This window comes from Camelus bactrianus, chromosome 12 (assembly GCF_048773025.1).
Source record: "Camelus bactrianus isolate YW-2024 breed Bactrian camel chromosome 12, ASM4877302v1, whole genome shotgun sequence".
NCBI classification, from domain to species: Eukaryota; Metazoa; Chordata; class Mammalia; order Artiodactyla; family Camelidae; genus Camelus; species Camelus bactrianus.
The window spans coordinates 66,282,293-66,309,234 of record NC_133550.1 but is presented as its reverse complement, the minus strand read 5'-3'; the positions used below and the strand labels follow the sequence as shown (position 1 = coordinate 66,309,234).

General features: G+C 55.8%; 1 protein-coding gene across 2 annotated transcripts in view; it reads right to left on the bottom strand.

Moving 5' to 3' along the window:
- The window catches only part of PRR5 (proline rich 5), a 50,985-nt gene extending 39,414 nt beyond the window's left edge, over positions 1–11,571 (bottom strand). The window contains exon 1 of one of the 2 annotated variants that reach the window (XM_074375693.1): positions 11,441–11,571. The gene's annotated coding sequence lies outside the window, so the exon portion shown is untranslated. Of the gene's footprint in view, positions 1–5,108; positions 5,245–11,440 lie in introns of those variants that run through there. The other variant, XM_074375694.1, reaches the window with a different exon arrangement.
- Between the last annotated feature and the right edge of the window lie 15,371 nt (positions 11,572–26,942).

Below are 26,942 nucleotides of genomic sequence, written 5' to 3'. Positions count from 1 at the left end.
AAGGACCATGGATTCGAAATGAGAGGTGAGGGCCTTTGGGAACCCCCTCTTCACCAGGATGTTACGGTGAGGCTGGGCCACAGCTCCGGCTCTGTGAGTTCTGGGTGGGGAGGGGATCACATGCAGCTCCTTTAGCTGAAAAGTGCCAGGCCCCGTCCCCAGCTTGTCCCTTTGACCAGGCCCTCTCGGACCTGCATCCATTGGGGAACCCTTTGTCTGGGGGCAGTCAGCCAGGCTGGCCTCAAATCCAGGCCCCCTGGGGCCCCAAGAGCATGGATGCAGTCATGCCTCCGCTTCCCCCCACCTGCTCACTGCCGTGTCCTCCAGAGCCTGTCTCTCCCCCTGTGAGCTGGGGTATCTGCTGCTCACCTGGTGGCCCTGCGGGGCGGCACGGGGTCCAGGGGTGTCCACCCGTGTGTTCTCCTCACTTTTCACAGTGTGCATGAAATTGTTTCTGCAGAGGGTCACCCCACTTTACTCAACTCTGACTGCGATGGCTGGTGGGGTGTACCCCCGGGCTGGGCAGGGGTCCTGAGGCACGGCTGGATGACTTGCCAGCCGCATGAGGCTCAGGGAGGGGACTCCCCAAGGGCCACAAGTCACCCACGTGACGGGGCCTGGGCAGATCCACAGCCTGGCAGGGTGGGGACTGGGAGACCCAGCACCTGTTCTCCCCGAAACCCTCCTCTGGGCGCTGGGTGTGGGAGGGCGACCCTGCCCAGCCCCTGCCTGACCCCCAAGGGGCTCCTTATTCAGGTCTTCTTGGCAGTTTCTCTTTCTGAGTCACCGAGGCCTGGGCTCTTTCTCTGTGGTTCCCGGTGTGGGCGGCAGATGGGGTGAGGACAGAGGTGAGAAGTTGGCCTAGGGGCAGAGGCGGTTGCCCTAACTGCAAGCGGCATCGCTCCTCCGGCCCTGGCCTCCTGCGCAGGGTTTCCCCAGGCTCGGGGGGCAAGCGACAGAAGGGGGTTCTCCTGGGCCTCGCTGCACGGATGAGACAAGAGGGCGAGCTGTCAGTCACAAGCTCCTGGCCCCTTACAGGGAGCCCAGGCTGTCAGCCCACAGGCTGTCTGAGGGGAGAGGAAGGGAGAGCCAAGAGCCTCCCTGGAGCACCCTGAGCAAATGAAAGCAAAAGTCAGCTTACAAGCGGAAGGCTGCTGTCCTGGAAGGCCAGGCCCCGCTCGTGACCACATGCTTGTCCTTCACTATCTGGGATAAGCTTTCCCTAAGCCTGGTCTGGTTGGCCAACTCCTATTCATCTTGCAAAACCCCACTCAGGGTGACCTCACCCACCAAAGTCTTCTCCCCGAGCCCCACCCTACCGCCCATGCGCCTGCACTTGGAGGACAGCGCTGCCCAGGCCACCTGCTGCAGTGGCCCACTCCCCGGGAGGCTCAGAGAGAGAGCCCTCACTATGACGGCCATGCTGCTGGCTTTCTCCTTCACTGTCTCCGGCTAGCAGCCACAGGACTCCCCACGCGCCAGGCCTGTCTGCACGACATTGCCAGGTGGGACGGGCCGTCGGCAGCTCCCTCCACGGAGGACACGGGGGCTGTGAGGGCTGCACAACTTGTCAAAGGCTGTTTGTAAAATAAGTATTTCTTGAGAACCTAATATGAGCCAGGCCTTGAGCTGAGCGCTGGCTTTGAATCTGACCTTGGCCGAATCTTTTATCCTGTGGCGCACCAGTGGCTGTTTGGCCTCATAACTGCTCTGATAGAAAGACAGAGTGTGGGACGAGGGGGAGGGGGCATCCTCATTTTCCAATGGGGGATGGAGGCCTATCCTGTGCACCCAGTGGAAGCCGGAGCCCAGCATCCAAGGCTACGTCCGGGCCCCCGGGGGGCCCAGGCCACCTCACCTCCTCTGCCCACCCTGCCTGCTCAGCTCAAAACCCACAGGGGGCAGGGAAACCTCACCATCTCCTGGTGAAGCAAGGTTAGGAGAACGGAGCGCCCTGACAGGGGCCGGGGCGGGCCTCCCCGTCCTCCCTCCTGCCCTCTCGCCCACCCACCGCCTACAGCAGCCGTCAGAGCCCCTTGCGCTGGCAAACATGCGAGAGGAAACACACCTGAGCTCAGTGACATCCCCCCACCCTCACGCGCCCTGCCTGGTACCAAGGGCTGCGGCCTCCTGGCCTTGGAGCGGACAGACCAAGGCGATGGCTGGCGACCTTGACCATCAGCACGGAGGTCTCCCTTTGTTGGCTGGTTCAGGTAAAGCAGATGACACCTTTGCGGCACTGGCCCCACCTGCTCTGTGACCCCGGGGCAGCTGTGTTCCCCACCTGCCTCTGAGTCCTCAGCTGGCCCGGGGCCCAGAGCACCGAGTCGGCTCCCTCTCAGACCTGCCTGCTTTGTTCCACCACCCTTAGGGGCCCGCCAGCCACACGCCCTCGGGGCCACACCTGGGCGTGTCAGCATTGACCTCCTTTTGGCTGCCTGACGCTCTTTCGGGTTGGTCTTGTGGAATCGAATTCATTTCCCATTTCTGTGGGTTCTCCTTAGAGCCCTGTCCCCATGGTGCCTCTGGTGCTTCTATCTGGTTCCCCTAACTTGCCCCCCTGAGTGATGCTCCAACCACAGACAACAGAAATCATGAACTCAGAGAGAACTCAGGGCATGGGCTTGAAAATTAGTCCCATGAATGGCACTCACTTGTCCTATGATGTCACGCTCTAATCCCCTCTCCACAAATGACAGAGCCGAGGCCCCGGGGCTCAGTGAAGGAGCAAGGGCGGCAGGAGAGGCCGGCTGTTATGAGTTGGGCTCTGGGGACAGATTTGAATCTGAAACTCAGCTTGGTCACTCACTGTACTTGGCCTCAATTTTCCCATTCTGTAAAATGGGGACATAGCAGTGCCAGCCCCACAGGATCCCCCAGGGGTAAGGGTCACATGGGCTCCTGAATGCCCCGGTGGCCCCCAGGGGCAGGCTGGTGGGTGGACACCCTCAGGGGATGCAGCTATTGGGATTCTAACAGGAGCACCAACCCCCAACATCACTCAGGATCTGGTCCAGCCCTTCTCTACGCAGGGTCTCCCACCACGCCCACCTCACCCTTCTCTAAGGCTCCAGCCAAACACCTGCCCCAGCCCCAGCACACCTGCCTCCCTAGCAACAGCCCCCTGCCCCCCGGCAAGGTTCCACCTTCACAAGCCTGCAGGCTGGGCCAGGGGCCCCTCTGGGCTTCCCTCCGTGACAGCTCCATCACAGCACGGGCCTAGTCTCGGCAGCCTCCCCCATCAGACCGTGTTGGGACAGCCTGATGGACAAGTGTCTGTCAGACTAAGTGTCCCAGCGGCAGGGGCTCTATTTTCACATCATAAGGCTCTCAACACCCATGCAAAGTCACTGAGTGAACTCAAGAAAACTGGACAAACACAAAAAAGTTGGAAGAGGAAACAAACCACCAGAGAAACTTACTGCTGCCCATCCTGGTCTTTTTTCTGTGCTGGGCTCTGAGTGCTGGTCGCCACCCAGAGCAGCCCCTGAACGCAAGCCTGCCACCCGCCTCCTTCCCTTGCACGGAAAGACGCTGGGTCTGCAGAGCGGTCGTGAGGCCTGACAGAGGAGCTGAGTCACACAGGCTTAGGGTCACACAGCTCCAAGAGGAGGGACCCAGGCTGGGAGGCCAGCCCTCCCAATCCCCCCAGACACTGCACCCCCGTCCCACAACAGTCTCGGCCCCAGAAGTCCTTACTTCCTGTTGTCTGGCTGAGTGTCCATCATCTGGGAAGGTCCTGTCTGCAGACAGTTCACAGAAACACAGGGAGTTCACACATGGAGCAGATCTTACAGGTCCGCTCCTGTCCCATACCACAGGTTCTTAAAACTCCAACCCAGCCCCTATGTCTGCCACTTGCTCTCTCGTTCATCAGACACTCCCGGGGTCCCACTGTGTGCCAGCTCCGAGCTCAGCCCTGGGACCCAGAGATGAATCGAGCTCTGCGCTTGGACCCCAGGCTGGAGGGAAGGAGACTGGGGAACACATCCAGTGCTGGGTCAAAGATAGGAGCGAAGATTCCAAGGTAAAGAAGCATGGGAGGGGCGTCTACCCACCCTGCTGGGGTGAATGCAGGGCAGCCAGGAGGGCTTCCTGGAGGAGGAAGGCATCTTCCAGCAAGGACTTGAAGAACCAACAAAAGCCACCAGTGAAGAAGGGAGGAAAAGAATTCCAGACAGTGGAAAGGCAGGAGGAGGCCCAGAGGAGGGAAGGGCAGAGAACGAGTAGGAATATGAAGTGACCTTCAAGCAGGGGCAGGCAGTGAAGCGGAGGTGACCCCGGCCACCCACAGGGCTCCCTCTCACAGCTCCTAGCAGTGAGTGTGGTTGCAGGGACCAGTTCCCTTCAGAATCAAGCTTAGAAAAACTCCCACCTTCCATCAGCATATCTGCAAGGCCCCCAGGGCACTGGCTTCAGGTTCTTCCCTGGAAGAGCCAACCACAGGCCTGCCGGGACCTCTCTGGAAACCAGAGCCGTCCAAAGGCCTACTGATGCTCGTCAGGCTGATGTGAAGATGTGATGGAGAACAAGGACACAGGTGTGATCCTCGCTTGATCCTCCGATCCACAAACCGGAGACCAAGGCTCAGAGAGGCAGAGGAACTTGCCAGAGGTCACAGAGCACGTAAGTAGGCAGGAAGTGGGCCCCGGGGCAGAACCCGCCCTTTCTGGCTCTGAGGGCTCCCCCAGCCACAGCCAAAGTGTCCCTCACTGGTCCTGGGAGCCTGGGATGCGGGGCTCTGACCAGCGCACCCAGAACGTGCTTTATGAATGAGTGAACAAAAGAATCTGAAAGCCTCGTCCCTCTGTCCACGCTGGTGGCAGCAAGAAGGAGCCATCTGCTACTGTTTTTTGTTGTTGCTGTTCCTCTGAAAATCAAAATCACAAACCCGAAGTCGCAGCTCCTGGTCACACCAGGGCGGGCAGACCCCCCGCCCCCCAGGCCCTGACTCTGGGCTAGGACAGAGTGCAGCCCCTCCATGGCAGAGGTCAGGCAGCCAAGGGCCGAACCTCTGCTCGGCCCGTGACAGCGTGAGACCTGACCCGTCGTGCCCCGACTCTGAGCCTCAGCGTCTCGTTACCAAACAGAGGTGCGAGAAGACCTACCTTGCTGGGTGCTGTGAGGACTAAAGAGGTGGGGCCCTGCAGGGATGGGTCTGGGGGGATCCCAGCCTGCTGGCCTCCTCTGCCAGTGACCTTGGCTGCTGAGTGAGCTCTGAAACCCTCAGCACTAAGCGCACTGGATGCCCTGGCCCCGTGGGCAGCCGAATAGCTTACATATTACAAGGCATCCACGTGGCCAAAGGGCAGAGGGGCCGAGGAGGGCGCGGGCAGGTGGCTCACCGGGCTCTCCTGTGACTCAGCGGGACTCATCCAGGCTGCAGGCCCAGGGGTGGGAGCTGCCCCCTTTCCTGTGCAGGGAAGCCCAGCTGCCAGTGCTTCTGATAAATATTTTATCACTGCTCACAGAGCAGGCCCCAGGAAGGTGCCTGCAGCCTCCAGTCCCGCAGAGCACCCCTTCCTGCCCGGACAGAAGGAAGTGGCTGGGTGGGGTGCAGCTGGGGCCAGGAGCCCAGACAGCTAGCTCATTCCTGCCCTGCTGTCACTTCAGGTCAGCTCAGCTCAGCAAATGCCCCCAAGCCTCACTCACACTCTGCCCCACACTTGCTGGGCCCCCCGACAGCTCCCAGGCGCCTCTGCTCCGCCCCCAGAACACCAGCACTCTGTCCCTTGGCCCAGTCAAATGCCCCATCCTGTCAGCCCTGTGCCATGCCGCCTCCTCCAGGAAGTATTCCTGGCTGTCTTCTTCCCACTGTGATGGACCTTGGGCAGGCCCATCACACTCTCTGAAACTGTTTCTAAAATGGGGCTGATGATCCCGACTCATGGAGACAAGATGAGACCTTGTCAGTGAAGGGTCTCCCAGGGCCCCACCCGCACAGAGACTCATTCTATTTGGAGGGACCTGAACGTGAGGAATCCGATAAATATAACGGCGCCTGTGGGACACAGGAATGCACAGAGCCTGGCTCCTGCTTGCAGGCTCCACAATCTAACTGGGGAGATAGGAACCAAATAATAACAACGACAGTAACAGTAATAACTTCCACCTTCCAAGCCCCCGCCACAGCCAGATGACTGACATCACATCTCCTCGTTTACTCCTCCCAGCAGCCCTCTGACGTCAGGCTCTTACCCCCATTTCACAGCAGTGCAGGCGCCTGAGACTCAGAGAGGGGCAGGACCCTGCCCGAGGTCACACAGCTTGGCGGGGCTGACCAGCTGTCCCGTTGGACGTCCGAGGTGTGACCTCGGGGGCAACACCTGCTTTTCACATCATGGTCCATGTGGCGGCTCCACTGAAAGGGGGATGGTCTGGGGCAAATGAAGAACAGCCACAGGATATTGTGCTGCCAGTAAAAAGTCCTCACTGCTCTTCAGGAACAACCGGACCACTGAAAGAACGCGGGAGGTGCTCGTGGTACTCACAGGAAGCGAGAAAGGTCAGGATGCGAAACTACACGTGGTGTGATGATACGTAAAAATGGTTCTACATCGGGATGCATTTACTGAAAAAAGTCTGGAAATGATACACAAAATGCTGATGTTCTGGGGGGAGGTTACAGGTAAAACTGGGCTCGATTTTCTAGAGTTTATATCGTATGCCTAAGTTGATTTTATAACTTAAAATTTTCCTTAGAAACAGGATTGATCCCCCCCAAGGGTTTATTGGACACCTACTGTCTGCCCTCCTGTGCTGAGTTTTCTCCTCTCTCAGCCTCAGATTTGGTCTGTGGGACAGATGAGATGGACATGACTGGGAGAAACGAAGAACTGGGGACCACCCTCCCCACCTCTCCACGGTTCAGCCTGCCAGCACCTCAAACCCTGCTCAGCCTACACCAAGCTCAGAATCTTCTCCCACACTGAGTCTACTGTACCAGGGACCATCACTGCCACCTATCTAAGTCCTAGACTAACCATCACAGGAGCTCATGAGGTAGTGAGCTCCCTGTCAGTGGGAATAATCAAGCAAGGGGTGTCATGCCTATCTACCAAGAAGTGGCCTCGATGGACTGGCTTACCAGACTCAGAGTCTTACCAGCTGTGTGACCTTGGATAAGATACTGACCTCTCTGTGCCTTGCCTTCCTCACCTGCACAGTGGGATGATACAATGACCTCATAGGGCCTCAGAGGGTTAAATGAGGGCAAATATGTAAGATGCCTTCCAGGTACCTGTCCAGGGCTATATATGTGTTGACTATTATTACTTCACAGCTTTACCTACCCTCCCACCAGAGCAGAAGTAAAAATTCCCATTTCACAGATTTGAAAACCAAGGCATAGAGAGTAACCCCTCTTAGACTCAAAGGGGTGGAAGTGGCGAACCAGGACCTTCTGGTGCTGAACGGGGCCCCCCTCCCATCCGGGGTCTTCCCTGTGAGTCTCTCCTCCTCTGCTCTCTTCTAGGATCTGGGCAGATTGGTTTTGCTGGAGAAACTGCTTTGGATAAAAGAACGAAGGTCTTTAATCAGCCCAGCTGATGGCACAGAGAGCAAAACCTTAAGAACCTTCCAGAAAATGAGCAGGACTTCCACTGGGGTCAGAGGAGCCCACCACGGCAGCTCCCGATGGGGAGGCGTCACAGTGACAGTCCCTCACCATCAGGCACGTAGCGTCGTGGACTGGAAAGTGGGCGTGCACACCTCCCCTCTTGCTGGGGACCTGGCGGTTTGAGCCCCAGCCCTGCTCCTTGCTGCCAGTGTCTCTGGGCAGCCTTTGGCCTCTCTGAGCCTCAGTTTGCCCTTCTGTTAACTGGGCAGGGCCATGATCACCTTCTGGGCTGGCTGGGAGGAGTAAGTGGGATGGTGGCCGGGGAAGTCTTCACACAGGGCCTGGCACACAGTAGGTGGTAAATCGACGCTTGGGAGTCAGAACCGAGGAGAGCAATACTCGGTACTCCTTTTAAACGAACTACAGAGATTTTCTTGATAATCTTTTCAGAAGGGACCTGGCCCCAGCCCCTCCTCACTCGCTCCTGGGTGTAGTCAAGGGTAAAGCAATTGCAAACATCACCTATGTCCCCGCTGCTCTGCCCAGAGGGTACAGACCGGCACCAGCATCTCCTGAGGGATTCCCTGTGCCGGGCACCGAGGGGGCCTGCACACGGCTCGTCACTCATAGTCATCGCGTGAGCCCAGAAGTGGGTTTTAACCCTGACGTTAACACTGACAGGAACTCCAGGGCCAATGCCAGGCCAGCCTGACTGCAAGCCGCTGTCACTGCAAGACCACTCTACCATACCAACACAAGGCACTGTCCTTCCCAGGACCTTACATGAAGCCACGTGGTCCTCACAAGTGCCTTAGGTGGTAGGTGCAACCACCATCACCACTTCACAGATGAAAAAGCTGAGGCACACAGAGACGTTTGGTGACTTGCCAACATCACACAGCTGATGAGAGGTGGGGCCAGGATTCGAACCCAAGAAGCCTGGCTCCAGAACCCAGGTTTTGGTCACCTAAGCTGTGTTTTCCAATCTACACTTCTCAAATGAGCAAACTGAAGCTCGGAGAGGTTAGGCCACTTCCCTACGGCCACACAGCTATCAATAGTGCTGCTGGGATTTATAGCAGGTGGACCCAACTCTGGGGTCTCCAGCCTTTGCAGCCCCTCCCTGGCCCCTGCTGGCTTCTCCTCCAGGCCACAGGGTCTGAGGCTGGAGCCAAGTCCTATTGGCAGATGCACCCGGGCTGCTCTCGAGACGTCAGGTTTCCTGAGTCACGAGAACTGTGTTCACACACAGACTTCAAAGTTCCCGCCCCACGAGATGCTCCCTCCACCAAAATTCGATTTTGAGACATAAAAGAGGGATATGGTTAAAAAAGGTTATACTGTCCTCAGGAAGTCACCTCCTTGTCCCACTAACCCATGTCTTCATTACAGCCCACGGTTTTAATCCATATCTCCGGACTCTAACCCTGGTCCTTCTCAGTGTCTGTACCCTGAGGGCCACCCCGGGCTTTGGGGTGAGCCCTGAAGCAGGATGTCCTGACCCTGCTTTTGAACCCAGGGACCATGGACAGCACGTCTGACCCAATAGCTCCCCACCCAGATTGTGGCCTCCCCTTTTCTGCATGGGTCTCTCTGCCTCCCTGGGGACCCTGGCCATCTGCAGGCCTGGAGAAGGCCTGTGGGGAGGAGTGAGTGAGTGAATGAATTAACGACTTTCCTTGTCCCTCTATGGGTTTCTCGAGAGCTCTGCTTTTCCCACGGATGTCCCAGAAGATGACTTTGTTCGCGTCCACGGACGCTCACAACTCGGGGCACCTGGCAAGGGCCCGAGATTTTCTCTGTCCTTCCTCGACCCAGGCCCCTCCTGGGTTTCTGCTCTCTTGACTCTGCGGGGAGTCGCCCAGGAGACAAGGGTGTTGTCTCCCAGTGCTTGGGGAGCTGGCGGTGGCACCCAGCGGATCCCATAAGACGCCACCCGAGCTGCCCAGGCAATTCTGCGTGGCCGTCCTCAGGGCTTTTAAGCCATCCATTAGAAAGAAAAAAAATCCATTAGCTAACAAATGTTTCTGTACAGACCACTTTTCCTGCTGATGAGAAATTAAGTCCACGTGACTGTCCCCATCACCAGACAGTGAAAACTGCAGAGTGCTAGCCTCTCTTGTGACTGGTACCCCCATGTTCCCGGTGGGCTTGTGACGTGTCAGGCGCTGGGCCTCTGTGGCTCCTCACCACCCGTAAGTAGTGGGTAATGCTGTGATCTTTAGTTCTCAGGTGAAGAAACTGAAGCCTAGAGAAGCACAGTGACTTGCCCAGGGCCACACAGCCGGCCAGTGGTGGTCCTGGGACGCCGACCTGGGCCTCCTTGACTCTGTAGCCCTCAGCCACCCCCTATCCCCACTGAAAGCAATGGCTCAGAATCCCAGACCATTTGGCAGGAAAGACCCTTGGGAGGCCTTGATCTCCTTTGACTGATGGGGGCTTAGGCTCAGAGATAGAGCGGCTTGCCCAGGGACACAGTAAGGCCTGCTCCTCTTGGGTCCGCCCCACTGCCTGCCAGTCAGAGGAAGCTATATGACCTTGTCCCATAAGCCGATGCCACCACTCACACCTGAATGTGCATCAGAAGAGGGGGGAGTTGTAAAATGCAGATACCTGGTACCCCATCAGAGGCCAGGACAGGAGTCCAGGAATCATCATTTTATCAAGCACAGTCGTTAAAGAGGACAGCCTGGTGGTCCAGGCTCCACTCCCAGAGCCCCGAGCTTACCCCTCCAGGAAGGGTTCCTGGGTTGGCCCTGCAGCAGGTCTGAGAGGCTGCAGGGAGCTCCCCCTCCCCCTCCAGATGCAGTCCAGGGACTGGTCTTTGGGATTCCGGGGAGCTCCGGCACAGCCCCGTTCTCTCCAAGAGCATCGCTAATCACCTGGACATGATGGCCAGCCCACACGGTTCTCAGGCGGCTGCACAGGGCTCTCGCTGCTGCCCCATGCCATGGATGGGGAGATGGAGGTCACCCTCAGGAAGTGGCCTGGCCAAGCCGGGCTGAGACCACACCCTGTGACCTTCAGGACAGGGACCCTCCCCCAGCCCAGCAAGTTCTCCCTACCTTGGCTCCATTGGAAAAAATCTTAGAAAGCGTCAGGATCTGCTCATGTGAACAGGGTCGAGTGCATGATCTGATTCTGCCAGAGGCCCAGAGCCCTGACCAGGCCAGTGTGCCACCTCTCAAGGGAGGGGAGGGGGGCTCCCCAGGTTGAGGGCACAAACCTCTGCAAGCTCCAGCATTGGGGCCTCTGCCCTCAGATGTGCCAGCTGTCCCAAACCCACCCCCACAGCTCTGCAGGGCCAGCTCCCCGCAGGAAGGTGGCCCGAGGCCCAGGCCAGAGGCCAGAGGGGTGGGGCCCCACGCTGAGCCAGGACAGGGCTCAGAAAGGAGGTGTCTCCCTCCCTCGACCATCTTTGTTTGCTCTATTAAGAGGGGGCAGTGAAAAGCGAGGAGAGAGACCCGATGGGGAGGGGGCAGTGTCGCGGAAGGAAGATCAGGAAACAAGGCGGCTGGACAAGCGGCTGGACGGACACGCAGAGACCCACCCACAGAGACAGAGAGAAAGTCAGAGATAGAGAAGGGAACGGGGGAGGGGGCGGGGAGGGGGCCAAGAGAGAGACTGCGAGAGAGGATGAGCCCGGAGGTCCCAGGAGACGGGGGGGTGGGAGACGCTGGACACCCCCAACGAAGGGGACCGTCCGACCCTTACCCCACCCCATGTCCCCGCACTCGGCGCGACACGCGCGCGCGCGCGCACACACACGCCACTCCGCCGGCGCCGCCCGGGCCCCCGCCCTCCGAGGGGCGCGCGTGCCGCCCCCGGCTCCCCCGGACCCCTCCCCCGCCGGGGCCTCCGGGACCCGTCGCCGCTGCTCACCTTGGTCCCCGAGCCTCCTCCGCCGCCGCTGCCACCGCGCAGAGCCGGAGCTCGGGGCCGGGGGAGGGGGCCGCGGAGGCCCCGCCCCGCCCCGCCCCGCCCCCCCCGGGCCCGCGCAGGGCGCCCGACGCGGCCGCGGCCACAGGGAATCCGGAGCTGCCGGAGACGCGCGGGAGGCGGCCACCTGGGCCGCGGGCACGCCCACCCGCCGGGGCGCCGGGGCCCGGCGCCGCCCGAGCTGGGGGCTGGGGGCAGGGGTGCCCTCCCCGGGGGCCCCCATCCCGGTGCACTGCGCAGGCTGTGGGTGGCGCCCGCCGGGGAAGGGGGCGTCCCGGCCACCCCGGCGGCCCAGATCGGCTCTCCGGCCAGTAACCCACCCCTCCGCGACCCTCTAACGCCCGCTGAGTGCCCCCTCCCCAGCCCTGGCCTGTGCGGGGGGGCCCCGGGAGCCGGGAGGAAAGATCAGACGTTCAGACTCTATCCCTGCTCTGGGGCTTGGGGTCTTTCGGTGGCGGCAGAGAAGGCAGGGATGGGGCGAACAAACGCTTCCAGCATCTAAATATCCCAAGGCTGTGATTGTCAAAGTGTGTCCCGACTGCTCCGTTGGCATCACCCTGGAACTTGGTAGAAACAAATTCTCAGGCCTCACCCCAGACTTAAAGAAACTGAGGATGGGGTCTAGGAACCTGGGTTTTAACAAGTCCTCTGGAGATTTCCAAGTTCCCGGGCAGTTTGAGAAGTACTGCTCTGGTGGAATAGCGAACACCTCGCTCCCCACACCCACGTCCACACCCCAGAGTGTCTTAAAGGGGTGCTTTTCACCCTTCACTTTAAAAAGGCTCACCCGGTCTCCTTTTGACACTGTGCTGGGGGTGGGAGGGGCTCCTGGACAGGCATTCTCTAGCAGGATTAACAGTCAGTGCTGGTCCGAAGCCAAGCTGCCTTGTGCTGCCAGGGGCCAGGCGGCCCTGCTGGGGTGTTCCAGCTGGGGTGTTCCGGCGGGGATGGTTAGTGACTGGTTCTTATGTGTTTTCATGTGTAGTGATTGTTTTAAAGTTTTGAAATTCAGTTGTGCAAATATTTATGTTCATATTTGGGACTAAAACATCTTTCCCTGCCATCATTGTGCTTGTTTGCAGCGAAGCCCCCTGCCCCCCAGAAACAGTGTTGAAACGGGACAGATCAGGTGGCAGCCTTCCTGGTGACTAGAATCCAGGAGGGGGTGTGTGCTGGGGGTGATTCACCAGGGTCCTGGGATAAGCACCTCTGTCTGGGCAGCAGGCCATGTGTCCCAGAGGGCAGAGGGGCATCTGAACAAAGGGACCAGCTGGAGCCAATACATGTAATGGTGTGTCCTGGGTATTGCTGGCACGTTCTCTGGACGATCTAAAATTGCCTCCCCTCCACTCTCTTTTCTCTGGTCCTGCTTCCTTTTTCTCCTGAGTTCTTGCACTTGGCGTTACATTCTACAGTTGGTTATTTCTTTATTGCTTAGTTTGTCTGCTAGGATGTAAATTCCCTGCGGCGGGAGTGGGGAGCTTGCCTCTTTTCTTCCCCTAAAGGGTCTGTGGTGTGTTTGGCACTTAAAAGGGGCCAAATATATGTCTGTTGAAAGAGTGAGTGGATGAATGAGTCCATAATGAGCAGTGCTGGTCACTTTTCATTCGTGGCGTCCCCCTGCCCCCTGGTTCCATCCGCTGCCTGGCTCTGTGCCTGATGGACTGCATCCCCCGCTGGTGCCTGGTTGGGTCTGGCCAATGGGGACAGCAGCTGGAGGTCAGGGGGGGAGGGAGAGGATGGGGCATTTCCTCCCACTGCCCATGTGCTGTAGCACCGGCACCGTCTGTGCCCCTCCCTGAGCACAACTCCCATCAACTTCCGCTGGAAACACCATTTCCTCCACTTGTTCCTCTAGCCCCAGGGACATAGCAGCTTCCAGAGACCTCAGTTGTCAGTCTCTGGGTGCTCCTGAACCTGCCTGCACCTCTGTAATAGTCTCTTTAGTTACATTCCCTATTTGGACCACCTGGGGTAAATTCTATTTCCTGCTGGAACCGTGACTAACACAGATATATATTATTTTTTGCCATTTTATAGAATCGGAAACTGAGGTGCGGAGAGGTAATAAAACACTCCCAGCCAAAGTTCTTAATAGACACCTCACCAAAGAAGATACACAAAAGGCAAATAAGCATATTAAAAGATACTTTGCATCTAATGTTATTAGCGCCATGCAAATTAAAACAATAATGAAATACCATTACACACTTATTAGAATGGCCCAAATCCAGAGCGCTGACAACACCAAATGCTGGCAAAAATGTGGAGCAACAGGAACTCTCATTCACTGCAGGTGGGAATGCAAAACGGTGCAGACACTTTTGAGGACAGTTTGGCGGTTTCTTACAAAACTAAACATCCTCTTACCATGCAATCCAGCAATCACTGTCCTTGCTGTTTACCCAAAGGAGCTGAAACTGACTTCCACACAAAACCTGTGCAGGAGTGTTTATAGCAGCTTTATCATATAATTGCTAAAACTTGGAACCAACCAAGGTGTCCTTTAGTAAGTGACTGGATAAACTGGTACAGCCATATGGAGGAATATTATTCAGTGCTAAAAGAAATGTGCTATTAAGCCATCAAGTTGTGGAGGAAACTTAAATGCACGTTACTAAGTGGAAAAAGCCAATCTGAAAAGGCTACAAACAGTGGGAGTCCAACTCTATGACATTTTGGAAAAGGCAGAACTATGGAGCAGGTAAGAGCAGTGGTTGCCAGTGGTTGGGGGGCAGGGAAGGATGAACAGGCGGAGCACAGAGGATTTTTAGGGCAGAGAAACTTCTCATGTGATACTGTCATGGGTATATATCATTATACATTTGTCAAAACCCATAGAATGTCCAGGAATGAACTCTGTGTCAACTGAGGACTTTGAGTGATAATGATGTGTCCAATAAGGTCAGCAGTTGTAAACGATGTACCACTCTGGTATGTGGGGGAAGTTATGCAATGGGGGCGGGGGAGCAAATCTCTGTGCCTCCCTCTCAATTTTGCTGTAAACCATAAACTCTTCCCCAAAAAAAAAAAAAAATAAAGTCTTCAAAAAAATACCCACCCAGGACCATGCCGTGAGTAATGACAGAGCCCATGATCCAACCCAGGACCCCCTGCTTTAAAGTCTGTGTGTCTGGCTTTTGGGGGATTTTGAGTTCTTCTCCTCGAAGGGCCCAGGTCTGAGGGTTAAACATGATGGGGACCCCTTCCCTCTTCAGAACAAAGAACTTGTCCTACCATTTAATACCAAGCATTGTACAGGACACCAACACACAACAAGGCCGACCTGGGAGAAAACCACGGCCCCTGGCCTGGTGACCCCTGAACACAGGGGACAGCCTGAGTGGTGTCTGGGCCACAAAATGACCAGACCCCGCCTCTGCTCGGCTGCAGGAGAGACTCTCACTCCAGGCTCCCCTCCCTGTCAACAAGGTTTACTAAGATACCTGATCACAGAATCACCCCGCATTCCTGACAGCATCCAGTCCAGAGCAAAGCTTGCATCTTCATACCCGCCCGCGCCCATCACCCAGCACACCCAGCACAGGCTCAGTGCCCTGAAGTTTCTTCTAACCCCCTCTTCCAAGCATCCAGGGCTCCTAGGCACGGCCTCCGTCTAGGCAACAAGAGGTCCACCCTCCCTATTCCCCACAGAGGGCTTTGGCAATGGGGAGCCTCTTGGGCCACCATGAAACAGCCCCTCCTTCAGACCCTCAGACCGAGATGGAGAGGGCAGGACAGGATGTGGGAGGTGGCAGCCAGGCTGGTGCCCGTGCCAACTGACCAGCAGACCATCTGCTGCTGATATTCCCGTGGTGACAGGGCCAGGCTGGCTGGGAGAGGGGTGGCTCAGCTCTTGCCAGGCTGGGCCGGGGCCCTGGGGGAGGCTCCTGACTCCACCCACCGGTTCCGGCCCCAGCGCTAGGCTTGTGTGCCCCAGCCCTTGTCCCAGCTGAAAACCAGGCACCCCTCTGCCTTCAGTGCTGGCCCGGGCCTCCAGCCTCCGGCCACAGGGGCTGAGTCTGGTTCAGTTCAAGGAGTGTTTTGCACGTGCCTCGGGCACGCTAGCCTCTGAGTTTGGGCCTAGAACCAATGGGAGCCCGGGGAGCTCCGAGGTGGCAGTAGGGGGCCCAGACCCAGAAACCCATTCTGTCACTTGATGGCAGAGGACTGTCATACTGGAAGCCCAGAAAGGGCCCTGGGAGCTGGAGCTGGAGGCATCTACCCTCCTCCTGGGAGACCAGTGGAAGATTCCCACGGAGGACAGACCAGGCCCAGGACTCCGGGACCAGCGCTCACCCTGCAGGCTGGCATCCCGGGACACAGAGCCTGTGGCTAAGTGCTCCAGGCCTCGTGCCTGCCTATGAGGCTCTGGGACTCAGGTCCAGGTGCTGGGCCAAGACAGGGTGCCTAAGAGAGTGGGTTCAGCTCACCCAGCCTGCCAGCCCTGTGGGCCAGATATCCTCTCCCGAGACCTGCTGGCTCACCCCTCCCCGTGGGAGTGGCTCTGGCCACACAACTGCCCCTCCCTTCCCCCCCCCCCCCCCCGAGGGCTGTAACTTGGGAATGAGAGGGTCTGGGCTGAGGCCTTTCACGCGCAGTCAGCCCTGGTCCCCACATCCCTCCGATGCACGCTCTGTGTGCTGGCAGCCAGCCCCCTGCACTTGGCCCGAGCAGCCGGGGCCAGGGAGCGGGATCAGTGCCGCCCCGCAGTCCCGCCGAGAATCTGTCCTCAATTGCTGCTTTCCGATTTCCCAAAGAGAGCAAGCCTGGCCTCTGCAGGAAACCCAGGCCCAATTTGACTTGAAATAACTCAGCAGAAACAGTGCCTGCAGCCCTCCCCTCTGGTCCAGCATTCCTGGACCCCCTCACTCAATGCAAGGACCATCCCTCCCTCCCTGAGGAGGGGCCTGGGTGTTTTGTAGGTTCTGTAGTATTTTCATGTAGGCCATCACATTGCTGGCAAATAGAGATAGCTAGAGCCTCTGGGACAGGTGGAATAGAAGTGGGGACAGTGGACATCTGTCTCCTTCCTGGCCTTCTGGGCAAAACTTCAGTCTCCCTTCTTCCCCTGTGAGGTTAGCTATAGATTTTCTTGCAATTTCTTTATCTGGTTCAAGTCCCCTTCTATTCCTATACTGCTAAAAATTAAAAACATTTTAAAAAAATCATGAATGAATTTGATCACATAATTTTTTGCATCTATTGAAATCATGATTTTTAAAAAAATCCTTTGAAAGGATGTGAATCACTGATTTTGAAGATTAAACCAACCTTGCATTTCTGGAAAAAAGCCTGCTTTGTCACAATTCATTATCCTTTGTATATATTGCTGGATTCAATTTGCTAAAATTGTATTGAGGATTTTGTAAATGTGTTCATGAGTGATACTGATCTCTAATTTTCTTATAAAATCCTCACCAAGTTTACTTATCAGAGTAATTCTAGCTTGTTCAAACAATTTGAGACATGCTCCTTCCTCTAGTTTCTGAAGGGATTCCTGTAAGATTGGTATTAATTCTTCCTTAAACTTCGGGGGACTCCCTCTTTAGTACCAGGAAAAGGAGGTCTCCTAACAACTCTTTATCAAAGGAGAAGACATCTGCCTGAATCTGCATAACAGACCTGACTAAACAGCCCTCGCTTACCATACTTTTCCTGGACACTTTCCCATCACTTTCCTTCCCTACCCAGATGCCCCAAGCCCCCTTTCTTCATTTTAGTCCAAGATGGTGTATAAGCCCAAGTTCTGGCCACTCTCTGGACTAGGTGCACCCATGTGTACCTGTGCAATGCATGTGTTAATAAACTTCTGTTTGTTTTTCTCTTGTTAATTTAATTTACAGGGCCCAGCCAGAGAACCTGAGATGGGTAAAGGAGAGAGATTTCCTTCCTTCTCTACGCTGTTATCAGTGGCTCAGCGCTTTCTCCTCATCCTGCAGTCTCTGGTTCTGCCCTCCTGCACCCAGACAGGTGCTCCCCACCCCCCCTTGCCCCTCCCCCTCCCCCTCCCTTCCGCTCCAGACAAAGTAGCTGCTTGGCTCTCTGTTCAGCCTTCCCTGGAATTCAGTTAATCAGTGCTTCCTTACACCTCACCCTCCTTGATAGCCCCATAGAAACATCATTTCCATTTTTATCTATTTTTTTAATCATGAACATAGGATGTCATTCTGCACCCTTACTGAAAGTTTCTAATCAGCTTTGACATCCCGGCTGCCTCTCACATCCTTGGCTCCTGGCTTGACTCAGTCCAGTTCGCATTCTCCCTGGAGCCTTCCTTATCGCCTCACTCCCCTCCCCTCTTCAGCCTCACCTCCTCCAGGCAGCCACAGTGATTGCACTAAAACCAGCTCTTCCTTCCCCAGCTCACAGTCTATGAGTGGCTTTCCATTGAAGCAGGATAAGCCTGCCCTCTGACTGGCCGGTAGGGCCCTGTGTGCCTGGTGCCCACTCCCTCCCTGCCCAGTCCCCAGGAATGCCTGCAGGTGGCTGAGCACATGCTGTGCTCTCCCGCCCTGGGCCTTTGCTCACACTCTTCTCCCTGCTGCAGAGGTTCGCCCAGCTCCACACCAATAGCTGAAAGAGGACAGAAAGGACAGGGGTGGGCCAGACCCTCTTGTGGCAATCCTGCCAGAGGACATCCAAGATGAAATTTCCCTTTCTCACACTCACGCGTGGTCTATAATTACACACTCCTTTATTTCCCTCTGAAAGTTTTGGGGCTTTTGCTAGTTTCATATTTAAATGTGCATTTATGCGACTTACGCTTGTCCTGGAACAAATGGGTTCCAGGTGCAACTTTTTAAAAAAAGAATAAATGAGTGCAAAACCAAAAACAGATCAACAACCTTCCAAAAACCCTAAATCAAACCCTAGACAAGAATTGTTTCCTTAAATGAATTTTCCACCTTCGCTGATGGATATCAGGGCCCCATCACATTTGGCGGAACTGCAGACGATGATCTGAGAGCCACAGAGGCATTGTGAGGTGTCCTTTTGTTGCTTCAGGTTTTCCATCGTTGTTTAAAACCCCCTCTCCTTGTAGCAGAACCTAAATAAGTAGAGGAAAAAGGCATTATTCTGGAGAGGGGATGCTATCTGCTGTGATCTGCATGGCTTTGCTTTAAGACCCAAGTAGGACACGTGAATTCTTATGTCAAGCAGAAGTTTCTAGATACTTCTGTGGTGGAAAGGGCACTGGTGGGTGTAGGGGATTTGGCCAGAAGGGGCGGCCACTAACTCGTGTGTGACCTGGAGTGAGTGACTTCTGAGACTCAGTTTATTTATCTATTTTGATAAAATGAGGATAAGAATTTCTTGCTATGAAATTCAGAGAAAGAATATATGAAATTGATCACAATGATGCGAGAGGTTTGAACAGTGCCTGTTTTATTCAGCTACACTATGGCTTAAACTGCCTTACGTGCACACCCGTGGAAACGCATTAGCCCATGTAATTGATGTACTGAGAGGTGGCTTTAGGAACTGTTGGATCCAGGGGCTCCAAGGACCTCATTGGGGCTTTCCTCTATGATGGCGTCATCTTCAAGCAGACCCTCTCCTAGTGGTGGCAAGGAGGCTGCCAACAGCTCCAGACTGTCAGCATAGCAACCCTATGAGGAGTAAGTTCCAGCAAGAATCCTAGGGCTGGCTGTCATCAGCCTGTGGGGATCCCATACCCATTCCTGGACCACTCAGTGTGGCCACGGGCTGTACCTTGATGACTGACCAGGCCAAGGTCACTGGCTTATTCCAGAAACTGGGAGATATTGTCAGCCCCTCTCCTCACCTCCTAACCCACACAAGTTGTAAGTGGGAGACGGGTGGTTTCTCAGAAGAAATTTGCAGTGCTGCTGGTGGAAGGAGGCAAAGGCACTGGGCAGAGACAGACACATGGACGTCTCTGTACAGACTGGTCTCATGGCATTACAGGGAGATCAAAGCCAGATGACTACACAGGAGTTCTGCCCCATGTGGATGCTTAGAATCCAAGGTTTAGAATGAATGAAGAAGGAAGGAAGGAATAGTTGCTGAATTAAGGGAGGAAGCAAAGGCAGAGACAAGCTTCTTACAGCTGAGCTGTCACAACTAGGGAGACCTGGGTCAGTCACACAAGAAGGGCAGGGGCATGAGGGACTGAAGGCTTCGGGTCCGTGGAACTTCACTCCATGTCCACTGTCTCAGGCTTCACGAAATGGCAGAAGTTGGGGAGTGGGCAGTGTTGAAGAGAAATTATTCTGACACTTGTTAAATGTTAAACCAGAGGGGAAGACTTTATTCAAGACTATTGCAGTAGGGGAGAGAGACTGGGCTCGACTCTGAAGACAACAGATGGCTGAGGACTTAAAAGCAAGGAGCGGGCTTAGAGGGTCGGTGGATGGAAACTGACCTCGGGGGCGGGGGGGGGGGTGGTTCCTGCTACAACCGGGCAGGGCTGGCCGAAGACAGGGCCCGAAGGTGAGGCCTAGTGGGGAAGACGGCTCAGAGCAGCCTGTCTCAAGGAAGCCGTCTTGGCCAGAAGTCCTGTCCCAGCTGTGAAGGAGGCAAACAGGACGGTGGAAGGCCTGGGCAGGGCACCACCGTGGAGAAACCCAGCGAGACAGCCTGGTTGCGGGCCTGGTGCTGCGTGAGCTCGGGCTCATGAGACGGAGCCCAGGGGCTTGTCTGGGACGCCCACGGACCGCCCTCAAGCCCCGTTTTCTGAGATTTTCTCCGCGGTGGGGAGGGGCGTGGGCTTCTTCAAGGTGATAGAAACTCCTTTATCCAAGCCCAGCCGGTAGCGCTCTGAATGCTTTATTCACTTTGCGTTATTTCACGTAATATTACTGTATTTTGAACACCTGAGCAAAGGTTTACATATTCTTTTTCTAATTCAAATAACATCCACCTTATTTAGCACTTGAAGGACTTCCTGTGGCTTTACGTGGGCAGCGTTTCCTTCTGGGGACCTTCCTTTTCTGCCTCCATCCTTTCTTGGCTCCAGTCTCTCCAGCGTCCTCTCAGCGCAGCACCTGTCCCCAAGCAGCGGACACACATTCTCCTGGAGACGGAAGGACCAGCCCAGCGGCTTTGCTGGGGGGTCCAGTGCCTGGGCTGCCAGAGGCTTTGCACGGTCACTGTGCCCGTCTGTCTGCTGGCATGTGTCTCGGCAGCTCCTGGTACCACTGGGAGTCTGTTTCCCCTCTGCCAGTCCTCCTCGGTGTGGCCTGGGGCCAGTCACTCGCCTCCTTGAGGTTGGGTCTCCATGACTGTGGGAGGGGAGGGATCTGGGAGGATTGTGTGGAAACCAAGAAGCCCAGAGAGCCATGCAGACTCGGCCTGCAGGGGCTGGATGTTGGGGACCTCTGTGTCCTTCCTGGGCACATGGCGGCTGGAAAAGTGGACTCAGGTGGGAACAGCCTCGTAGCCACCAGCAGAAGCCAATGGGGAGAATTTAAGAGGGGAATGCAGCTTGAGTTCTGGGGCCCTGACCCCCACCTGAATGGGCAGGGGGAGGGACTGGTCCCTCCAAGCCAGTCCTGGGAGTCAGGGCTGTCTGCTCAGGAAGCTAAGAGGGGGTTAAAGCTGGAGGCCGAGGGAGCAGCTTCAGGGATGTGAGGCTGCAAGTGTGGTGGGTGAGCCTCCTGCTCCTGGTGCCCTGCTCCTGGCCCTGCTCTCTGAGGGCCTCCCCCTGGGCCTCCTCTGCCAGGACTGGGCCTTGTGAGGACCCTGCCGTGGTCCTCCAACCCTGAACAGGAGCACTGTCTGCCTCTCAGCCACCCCATAATCCCAAAAGAGAGAGCCCCTGAATATGAGGCTGGGCCCTGAGTGCCAGTGCCAGGCTCGGGGCTCTGTCCAACTCAGAGGACCTCTGGGAGTGGGAGCAGGTGGGGACAACAGGACCTCAGAATCCTCTCTGAGGACCTGCCAGGGGGCTGAGGGGCTTACACCTGGGAGGAGAGCAGGACCAGGTGAATCAAGTGGAAGAAGCAAGGTCAGCCTAGGGGAGAGGTGTGGTCCTCAAATTCTGCAGCCCCAGACCCGGGGACCTTGTTAGACATGCAGATTCTCAGGCCCCACCCAGCTTTCTGAATCAGAAATGTGGGGTGGGGCTGCAGACTGGGTGGGAAGGAGCCTCACCCCAGGTGACTCTGTGGCACACTTGGGATTTGAGGGGCTGCTTGGACCTAGATAGGAGAGCCTGGTTTGAAGGGCATACTCATGACTCTTACACAAAGATTAAATGAACATGTGCCGAAGACTGTATGTAACTCATTAATGAATGAGGGGACCAGTAAGATGTTGCAATCAATTCAGAGGAAAAGCCAAGAGCAGACAGTGTAGGCAATCAGGAAGGCTGAAATGAATTTGCTAATAAATGCAAAACTGGTTCCTTCAGTGGGGTAGGGGACCCAGCGCGCCTCCACCTGATGAATTTCACTTGCATCTCTTCGGGTAAAAACCTTTGTGTTATTATCTGTCTTCCACCACTTACAGAGTTGTGAACTTGCTCAAAGACGATGAAAGATACAGACCCTTATAGGGCCAGCTAATGTGCTAGGATATGCCTAGTCTCTCGAAAGGGCATCTAGAGATTCCCTCCCTTCCTTTTTCCCTCCCTCCCCAACCCCCGACCCTCGTTTTACCAACATGGCTACTTTCTGTCTGTAGACCTGCCTCTCTGAGTCTTTGGCTCCTTATGTGTGAAATAAGCAGACGTCACCTTGTCGTGGGGATTAACCCAGATCCTGGCTACGGATCCTTTGCGAAAGGAGTGGGTGGGCCAGCTAAGCAGACCCAGCAGTCCCTGGCACCAGCACAGGAGTCACAGATACACACTGGGCAGCACCTGCCAGTCTGGGGAGCAAGAAGAAATCCCTGCCTCGCCACTGAAGAAGTGGCCCCTTTCGACAAGGCTTTTTAGGTAGCATGTTGGCCTGACAACACTTACGACTGAGATGGAAATCTTGAAGGAAGTGGCGTGGATGGGAGGGGTGGGTGTTAGAAATGTGGCTGAGCTCTCTGCGGTTAGACAGGAGACAAGGGGAGGAGATGGTCAGAGGATACCGCTTGTTAAAAGTACACTTTTGTCCCCAGCGGCAGAGGCGTGAGCCCTGCCCGACCTGTCTGGGCCCCAGCGACATCTACATCTTCCTGCTCTGCCCAACCTCCGTCTTCTGCTCTGACCTCTCTTTGATCAACGGAAACTGAGGACTAACTCGGGAGGCCGCTCTCGGGGCTGGAGTTCGGGGAACTGACTAACCCGGCTTCTGACTCACTCTTGGCCTTGGGTGAGCCCCTGTCCTTCTCTGAGCTGCCAACTGAGAGGGTTGGGCCCAGATGTTCCAGCTTTAAAAAATTTGAAATCCATGGAAGCTTTTCTTCAGACAATCTTGGGCGGAAGTCCAAGCGATGATGTGACAGAAGCATTAAACATTTGTCTTATCAGCCAGTAAAAAATTTCCTTTACAAGGAGTGGGAAAATGCCACGGTGAGCCAACTGGGGCAGAGGTGAGACCCCCAGGGGCAAGAAAAGATGGGCAGGTCTTCGGTTCTGATGAGCAAAAGCATCATGCGGCTTGGAGATGAGCCTCCAAGCGCCCCCCCGTGTTTCTGTGCATGTTGTGAGCAAAACCACTCCTCTTTGCTCCTGGCTAGCTTTTCAAGGCTTTCGGGTAGTGATGTGTGAGTTCCCATGGTTCTGTCGCCGCAGAGTAGCTTCTTGTCTCGCACGGGAGAGGATTCCAGCGCGAGGCATAGTGAAGTGAAAGCAAGTTTGTTCAGCGAGATACACACTCCACAGACAATGCGATCCGTCTCACTCAGAAGGGAGGGCAGCCTCGGAGACACATGTTCCGCTGGCAGAACGTGGGCCGTCTCAGAAGGCAAGAGGGAGCAGGTGATGAGGTGTAGGCGTGGTTAGTTTTTATGGGCCAGGTAATTCCAGATGCTAATGAGTGGGAAGATTATTCCAACTATGTTGGGGAAGGAGTGGGGATTTCCAGGAATATGGCCCTGCCCACTTGTGGCCTTTTCCGGTCAGCCTGGGAACTGTTGCAGCACCTGTGGCTGTGCCATGAGGCTCAAGGTCCACTGGAAGTTGAATCTTCTGCCATCTTGGTTCTAACCAGCTTATGTTCTACCTTCAATTGCTGTGTCATTCCTTCAGTCGTTGGGCCCTGCCCCGTCCCTTCCTGTCTCAGTTAACAAATTACTGCAAACTAGGTTGCTTAAAGCAACAGAAATTTATTCTCTCACAGTTCTGGAAGCTAAAAGTCCAAAATCAAGGTGTCAGCAGGGCCACGTGCCTTCTGAAGGTTCTAGGGAAGGACCCTCTGAGCCCCTTCCAGCTGCTGGTGACAGCTGCCCACACTTGGTATCCGTTGGCTTGTGGCTGCATCCGTCCAGCTTCTGCCTCTATCTTCACATGGCTGTCTCCCCTGTGTCCAGACTCCCTTCTTACAAGAACACCAGTCACATTGGATGAAGGGTCCACCCTAGTCCAGTATGACCTCATCTTATCTTGATTTTATTGGCAAAGACCCTATTTCCACCTATTTCCAAATAAGACCACATTCACAGGCTCTGGGTGGACATGAATTTTGGGAGGATGCTATTCACCACAGTGTAACTGCACAGCCTGGAAACAGAGGGCTCCTTTCTCCCTCCAGAGCAAAGGGCAGGCGTGTCTACTGCTTCCCAGGAAAGATTCGGCTTCCCTGAGGTCAGGGTTCCTCTCCTGTAGCACAACCACTGAGCACACAGGTGCGTTGTCCTGTGGGAATCGATCTTGGGGAACTGGCCCATAACGATGTTGATAATTGGCTCCTGCTGCTGCGGTGAGTTGTAAGCCATCCTTTGCTTCTGACTCAGGCATCTCGCATCTTTGCCGGCATCCACGGAACCATGGCGGCTCACTTGGCAGTTTGCAGGTAGGGTCCTGACCGTCCCAGTTCCTGATGGGGAGGGACCTGTAGCTGAGTGAAAGGCTCAGCATGATCTGGAAGGAGAAGAGTGTGAAAATCAAGGAACAGTGAGAGGCAGCAAGGTGAGGACTGGGAGGAGGAAGAGGCAGAAGACGATGCCCTGGTGAGGCTCTGCCCAGGGTGGCTGGGGGACGAGGTGCCCAAGGAGGCACCCCCGGTGGCTGAGTGGCAGGCAACGCAAAGCCCCTGCTGGGCCCCCACCAGATCTCCATCGAGCTCTCCCTCTCACTAGTGCTTTGTGCAGGTGGAGGGGGTGGATTGGGTAGCAGGGGGTGGGTGGGCAGCAAGACTGAGAAGGGGCTGGAATCTGCTTCTAGGTGGGCGTGGGCATCAGGTGAGCCCCCAGAGGCTGAAGGACTGGGGATGAGTTGGTGTCTGGCTTACCAGTGGCATGGCTCAGAGGAGCTGTTCTCCTGTAAGAGGGGCCCCAGAACCCTGTCTGCTCCCTCCACCTCTGGGACCCCCAGAGCTCCAGGGGTATGATTTGGACCTAGTGGCCTCTGTTGGATCCTGATGTTCTGAATTTTGAGCAAAAGATCTCCTGGGGGCAGGAATGATGGCTGCTGTGGCACCAGCCCTTGCCCAAAGCCTCCCACTCACTTCCTTACTGACTCCACATAGTTGCTGAGTTTGTCCCAGATCAGTTATTGAATGTGAAATACTTTGACAAACATTCAATGCAGAAGATAAAAAACTGATACCCGAAAGGGGTGTGGCTAAGTGAAAAGATCTGGGGCCTCACAGAGGAAGCTGCAGGTTCTAATCCCTCCTCAGGGAGCCTCAGTTGTCTAGTCTTTGAAATGGGGGTGAAATGAGGGCCTGGCTCGTGTCCAGCCCAGGGAGCATGTGGACCGTGGCCATGAGTGAGCCTTCCACCCATAGGGTGGTTGTGAGGAGTAAATAAACTAATCAGAGCGAAGCGCTGTGTTCTCAAGCCTCCCATACTCCCTTCCCTGCCCCCAGGGCCTGAAATATCTACCTCTCTTTGCCCCCCACCCCTCATCCCTGCCCCAATGCAGCAGAGGACAGTGCTGGGAAGTGTCCAGCCACCTGGAGGAGACATGGGAGTGGTGAGACCCTCATGGAGGAGGGGTGTCTGTGCACAGGGCCCTCTGCCAATCCCTGCGCCCCGAGGGTCCAGAACCACAGCCTCGGGCGCGAGGAGGGGGCAGGGATCGGTGATGGAACCAGGAGCATCCCAGCTGCGGGCTTCTCAGGGGTGGGGTGACAGCAGCTGAACCTGAGGGGCTGACCAATGTTCTCTGGGACACCATGTCTGGGATTTCTCTAAGCCTCACTTTTCTCAGCTGTAGAATGGGGTAGCAATCTCCCCAACATGGGCACAGAACCTGTGCAAGGGGGTGGGGGTTGTAGGAGGCTGCTGCGTGCCCCAGGCTTGACACCAGTCCCGGCAGCCCCTCCTCCCTGGAGCCCAGCATCCTGTCCCCTCTGGGGCTGTGGTCCAGGGACCTGACTTAACGGCTGGCTAACTCCCAGCCCCCACTGCTGGGCTTGAGTCAGTGAGGGAACGTATATAATTTAGGAAGGAGGAGAGAAATGGAGTGAATATTTTGGTCAAAGTGTGTTGAAGACAATAAAACTTAAAGACACAGGCAGTCTTGGCAGATGTGTGAAATGCCTGAGCCAAAGCCAGGTGGAGAGAGAGCCAGTGTCGCAGGCAGAGGGCACTGCAGGAAGAATTCTCAGTTGAGAGAGGGCTAAAGGGGAACGCTCAATCCAGACTTCGGATCAGCCAGAGCTGGGTCAGTATCCTGGCTCTGCCCCCAGACGGCGGTGCGATCTTGAGCAAGTACTTACCTCCTTGGACCTTGGTCTCCTCATCTACGTGGGGAGAGTAATCCATGCTCTGAAAGCGTTGAGATGGTTTGAGATGAGATCAGAACTCCTGGCCTGTGGCAGTTGCTCACCCTTTATTGCTGTTTCTGGTTCCCTAGGGGCTCTGGGGTGCTCCCCTGGTCTGTCTAGAGGACCTGGGCGTCTCTGGGCCCTGGACACAGTGCTGCTCCAGGGGGCCTCCTGATACCTTGTTACAACGCTCTCCAACACTTAAAGACTCCTTCCTGGGCTTTTTGGCCTCTGGGCGTCTAGATGCAGCTTGATTGCTTCTAGAGATGGTGGGCTCACTACATCCAGCTGTCACTTGTGGGGTTCAGGCTGGAGAAAGAGCTTTCTTGCCCACCTTCTTGCCCTCTTCTGTGGCCTCAGCTGGACTGTCTACCTAAGGGTTGGGTTCTTGGAGGCTGGAGGCTGGGAGCATGAAGGCAGGAAGATGGATCTAGAACACAGGGAAGTCTATTAGGAAGGGAATCCTGCTAATTCCTGCTCTGTTTTCCTTAAAAGCTGGCCTTGGTGTTTCTGGAGTGGGGTCATTGTTTGTATCCTTCACCCCGTCTCTGCCTAGAAATCTCCATCTCATCCTCCAGGACTGGCCACATGTACCTGGCCACTTCTGAGGGGTG